The 5,134-nt window shown below is 36.8% G+C and overlaps 1 long non-coding RNA gene across 1 annotated transcript; it reads left to right on the top strand.

Annotated features, from left to right (window-relative positions):
- Window positions 1–1,476: 1,476 nt before the first annotated feature.
- On the top strand, window positions 1,477–4,725 carry LOC106948574 (uncharacterized). The gene is made up of 3 exons (XR_001425207.1): window positions 1,477–1,619; window positions 3,840–3,928; window positions 4,081–4,725. It is a non-coding gene; the product is annotated as an uncharacterized LOC106948574 (long non-coding RNA).
- Window positions 4,726–5,134: the final 409 nt, after the last annotated feature.

The following is a 5,134-nucleotide window of genomic DNA, read 5'->3' as shown; positions in this document are numbered from 1 at the left end:
CCAAAAATGATTATGTAAGTGTTAATATCTCTGAAACCCTACATTTCTGTAATTGAGGATTGTTGTTAGAGTTGTAGTAAAAATGTATTCCTTCTTTCCATTTCTCATTGTTATGTTTTTTGTTTGTTATGATCCAGAGACCGAGACTGGCTGTCCCACTCAGACTGAAGACGGTCCGATGCAGCAGAGGAGCATGTTGGTGTCTCCGGCCAAACGTCACCAACAGCCCAACAACCTGAAGACAATCTGTTAGTGAGTGGACAGCCTTTTGGTGGAGTGCAGAGAGGAACTGCGTCTTATCAACAGAAACAAACTGGATAAGAAATGATGGATCTGAATATCAGGTTGGTCTATTATGTACTGTACATATCTGGCAATCTACCTGTTAAAAGGAAATGCACTCTATCATATTGCATGAACTGCATGCATTGATACAGGCTTTATTTTATCCACCTTGTACTTTGAACAATTTCATGCATTTTGTATTGCACAGCTGATATGTCAGACCTTTTAATAAGTAATATGTGAATGAAAGCGACATGTGAAACATGCACATTATTCCACGTTGTAATATGTTTTGTAATTGTGGTGCACGTTTTGAAATAAATGCATTTGAAAAAATCATTGCCTCTTTATTAAATGTTTATTTTCCAAAGAATTTTTAAAAGTTCAAAACAATATAGTACCTATTTAATATTAATTACAAATAACTCTTAAGAAGTTAAAGAAATACTCTGAGAGTTCAGATCTATGGAAGCCCATTTCCGCCACTCTGTTTAAAAACAAATTATCTCATTATAATGAGATAGTATTATGAGATACTTTCTCAGTATTATGAGATACTATACATCGGCTCAGGACATTTAGGGACTGTGGAGGTTGAACCCCCATTTCGAATTAGTTCAGTCCACCTGTACCGTTTGACTTTTCCGTCGGTCGCGCCTGCCGCCAGCAAGCATTCAGCTAAATACATCTGTTTACAACGGTAAGAAATGTGGTTTTGTTCATTTAAGTCTGTAATATAAGCTAGCATAAGCTAGTATAAAGTAATCAATTTGGCATCCTGACCACGGTAGCTAATCTTGAAGATAGCTTAAGAAGATGGATATCTTTGAAGCTAACGTTTTCTGTTTCTTTACTTCGTCAGTCAACAACTGACTTTCCAGTAACTGTAGTTAATATCTGAGGATTACGTGGTACTTTTATTTGCTGTAATGACACATGTTCAGTTTACCACAAAGTCGTGGTGTAATAACTGGTGAGTAGTTCGTAGATGCTGCATCTCGCTCCCAAACCACTGCGACACCTAAACGACACCTCTGAGCCTATGTATTTTTTAAAAGTTAAACTAAAATATCCCATGGCATTTTATGTCATGTACACACACTCTATCTCTCTAATATTCAAAATAATTTAAGTATCTAAACCACAAGCAAAGAAATGTGTGTATATATAATATATAGTGTCTGTCTGCAAATCTATTTTATTGATTTAATCAGTAAGTTCAAATAACCACTACAACATGTTCTTGCTTTTGTACAGTGTGTGTTGTTTCAGAAAGACAGAAGACTGGACAGCGTGGAGCAGCTTTTCACTAGCCTTTTTTGATCACACAAGAGGTAAGTGACTTCTCTGCTATAGCGTGTTTCTCCCGTTCTCTTTTGAAAGACCTCTATTCTCCACAGATGGCTTAATTTTCAGTGTATTTCCTTTTCTACTGCTAAAGACAATGTCAATATAGAACGGTACAGTTCTTGGTAACACTTTATTTGAAGGGGGTTGAATAAGACTGTCATGACAGTCATAAACATGACATAACACCTGTCATGAACATCAATAAGTTTTCATGAATAGTTATGACTGTTGTCATAAAGCGTCATTTGGTAAATAATGACACTTTTAATACAAAGTTGACATTATTCAAAATGTCTTCGCTATGACAACTTGTCATTAACCTCGCCAAAAATGTCTTTATGACAACTTGTCATTAACCTCGCCAAAAATGTCTTCGTTATGACAATTTGTCATTAACCAAGAAATCATGATCTAACATAAATTTGTCATAATAGTAGTCATAATGATTTAATTATTACACTAGCAAAAGCTTTAACAAAATTAATATTTCCACTCCCTGAAATAAAGCAAAACAAGTAGGACAAGCAATAAAGATTTCACTAAGCTTTATTACTCGGTCAAATTATTTGATAACAGACTCATTAACAATTTCTTTTACATCAACTAAAGTGGAACAAGTAGCACCAGTTATGAATATGTCATTAAGTGTTATTACAGTGTCATTAATGTTAACTGTTACCTCAAGTAAAGTGAAACAAGTAACAACAGTTATGACAGTCATTAAGTGTCACTACGGTGTCATTAATATTAACTATTACCTCAAGAAAAGCCTTTTCATGAATTCAAACTTGGTGAATCTCTTCTGGACATTCTCATAGTCGGTGATGACTCAATTCATTGTGGTCACTTAAAAAAAGAATAAAAACAAAAACCAATGTCATCATATTCCAGCATTTATTTAAATACCATTTCAAAAATGTCCCTTGCTGCACACTGTCAGAATGGTAGACTGGCAGAGACACATACCTCATATGTATTAGGTATCAAACTTCGGCTTCTTTTTAAACAGGAGGTCTGGCCGTTGTAACTTGTTAGGTTTGCGCCACAATATGGAAGATTTCTTCTTCACCAACACACTGCATGCCTGTTCGTGCACTGCTGCCTCTCACTGGTGGAAATGGTGTATTGCACTACTTAGCCCTTGTGTTTAGAAATGGGGTCCATACCAACAGACCCCACACACGTAAAACTTTTATCATTTGCCACAGTTCTCTACGTTTACCTCAGTCCTCGCACGCATAAGGGTTTAAACAGCCTTAAATAATGTTTCAAATGCTAAGTTCATAAGTGCTTTGTAGACATCTTGCTGTAAAACTTTAGGATAGATTAAATTAAGACTAAACAACATGGCAGAGCTTTATAATATTACTACATAAAGCTAATTTTTAAAGTTTAATCGGTAATACTTTTATAAAAAATGTATGTCAGATCATGATTTCTTGGTTAATGACAAGTTGTCCTAACGAAGACATTTTTGGCGAGGTTAATGACAAGTTGTCATAACGAAGACATTTTGTCTAGATTAATGACAAGTTGTTATAACAAAGACATGTTGAATAATGTCAACTTTGTATTAAAAGTGTCATTATTTACTGAATGACGCTTTATGACAACAGTCATAACTATTCATGAAGACTTATTGATGTTCATGACAGGTGTTATGTCATGTTTATGACAGTGTCATGACAGTCTTATTCAACCCCCTTCAAATAAAGTGTTACCAATATGTGACAAAAAAACATAGTGCTTAAAGGCATTATGAATGTCCCAGCCCGGGGGCTTTCTCCATGCAGAAAGACCACCTGTGCACCCACCATGCATCCCTGTGCATGGTGGGTTTTCTCCGGGTACTCCATTTTCCTCCCACAGTGCAAAAACATGACTGTCAGGTTAATTGGTCTTTCTAAATTCTCCCTAAGTGTGAGTGTGTGTGTGCATGGTTGATTGTCCTGTCTGTCTCTGTGTTGCCCTGCGACAGACTGGCGACATGTTCAGGGTGACCCCACCTCTCGTTTTCTGTAGATAGACACTAGACCCCTCCCGACCCTACTAGGGATAAGGGTGTTAGAAAATGCATTGATGGATTGCATTATGAATGACTATATTATTATTAGTTTTCCAGGTAAAATTATAATTTGTAGTATGACTTGCTTTACATTTTATTGGAAACATCTGATGATGGTCTTGTGTATCTTCTCTTCCAGTGTAAGATCACAGAATGGATGACCTGAGTGATTTCCTGAAACAAAGGAATATTCCAGAGGAAACTATCGAGACCATGCTGAGAGAGAAGGTACTAGCTGAAAAATATCAGTATTTCAAAAACTACAGTTTTTTTAAAGCATGTGTCTAGCAATGTTATCTAATTTAATTCAAATAATGTGCATGCAATTCTAGTTCCATTTTTGTAGTTTTAATTAAATATTTTTTATTGTCCTCATTTAGATTGATACCAACGTCATCCATGACAGATGAAGAGTTAAAGAATTATTTGCCATCATATGGAGACCGCATAGCCCTGTTAGGATACTGTAAAAGAAAGGAAAATGGCCCCCCAAACAGTCGCAAATCAAAACTGTTTGAGCGCTTGAAATCAAAGCTGGGTAAAAGAAGAACTGCTCATGAAGATGGCTGTGGTATGGACAAAGAAGAGCAATCTGAAACAACTGTAAAGAAGAATGCTCTGAAGTCAAAGAGAAAAATAGAAATAGGCTGGCTGCTTTATGATGAAGAACAACAGGCTTTTAAACAAGTAAGAGCAAGAAGAGGTGGTGGAACAAGGAAGGTCGATGTATCAAAGGATGCTAAAAAATGTGAGATAATCCAGATGGCTCTTGGCCTTTTCTTTCCAAATGGGAGAAATAGAGAAGGGTCCATAACAGATTTTGAAATAGATCTGAAAGATTATCAGGAAGTGCCAATTGATGACAAAATCTCTGTTGGACAAATGTTTCATGTTACAAAACTGACTATTCTCAGGTTTTACCTGACCACACATAAAAAGAAGGCTAACCAGTCAGTCAAGATGAAGTTTTGTCTTCACCACTTTCTCAGGATCAAGACAGTTCTCTGAATCAGCCCTCCTCTTCATCTGCTGTAAATGTTGCAGCGACCAGCCAATCTGCAATATCCATAGTAACTTCTGACTTCCTATTTGTTGGAAATATAACAAATCATGACAATATTAACTTTTCACTTCATTCTGCAGAGCTCAGGGAGGAGGATTTGGAGAGCAGTAACATAGTGTTTCTAGGACCGTTTTCTGACAGTGAGCCACAGATTTTGGGTGACACTTTGCCACTATCCCCTCAATCCACATCATCTGTCAAGGCAGTGAAGAAGATACTGGTAGTTCACAGAGGTCAGGTACTTCCTGAGCTCATAGCAACTTCTCTGATGATGGACTTCTAGATAGAGACTTCAAAATCCAACTTGTCCTGCCAGATGGAACACCTGAGATGGGTTATGATGACGGAGGAGTCGTTAGAGACTGTCTTTC

The sequence above is a fragment of the Poecilia latipinna genome, unplaced genomic scaffold (assembly GCF_001443285.1).
Source record: "Poecilia latipinna isolate Pla-1442-1.1 unplaced genomic scaffold, P_latipinna-1.0 Scaffold295, whole genome shotgun sequence".
Classification (NCBI taxonomy): Eukaryota; Metazoa; Chordata; class Actinopteri; order Cyprinodontiformes; family Poeciliidae; genus Poecilia; species Poecilia latipinna.
The sequence above is the reverse complement of the archived record's forward strand: the minus strand, read 5'-3'. Positions and strand labels throughout refer to the sequence as shown.